Source organism: Meles meles, chromosome 7 (genome assembly GCF_922984935.1).
Source record: "Meles meles chromosome 7, mMelMel3.1 paternal haplotype, whole genome shotgun sequence".
NCBI lineage: Eukaryota > Metazoa > Chordata > Mammalia > Carnivora > Mustelidae > Meles > Meles meles.
In genome coordinates this window covers 94,507,560-94,508,202 of record NC_060072.1, presented here as the reverse complement: position 1 = coordinate 94,508,202, position 643 = coordinate 94,507,560, and positions in this window count along the sequence as shown.

The following is a 643-nucleotide window of genomic DNA, read 5'->3' as shown; positions in this document are numbered from 1 at the left end:
GATGAACATTTTTTCATGTGTCTGTTAGCCATTTGTATGTCTTCATTGGAGAGGTGTCTGCTCATATCTCCTGCCCATCTTTTAACCTGATTATCTGTTCTTTGTCTACCCCTCTATCTTTCACTCATTACTCAGGCTACTGAAATCTGGCATCTTTATCCACTAATTTACTATCACTGCTCTTCCTTAATTTGTTGCTATTACTCTTCTTTTAGGAGGGCTCCTTCCAACCTATTGCTCACATCTGGATAAGGCCAATGTGTTTAGAATCCACATTTTTAATGTATTACAAAATAGTCCATCTTTTTCATTCCATCTGCTTCTACCATTCTTCAGATCACTTTGATCTCATTCTCAATATGAAAACTTCATATTCAAATGGAGTTCCTGACTCCTGTTTTGATCATTTTAATACATTTTCCTCACTACATATAGAATAAGTTCTGAGATACCATCTCAATTCCTGCAGTCTAGCCTGGCTAAATCTCCACTGTATTCCTATGTCCATCACCCCTACATCACAGCTGCATTGAATTGCTTCTTTACTATTTGTCACCCAATTAGACTGACAATCTTGAGAGCAGGGGCCATCTTACTCAGTAGTAGACCCAGATCTTATCAACTCAGATCTTATTACATTTTT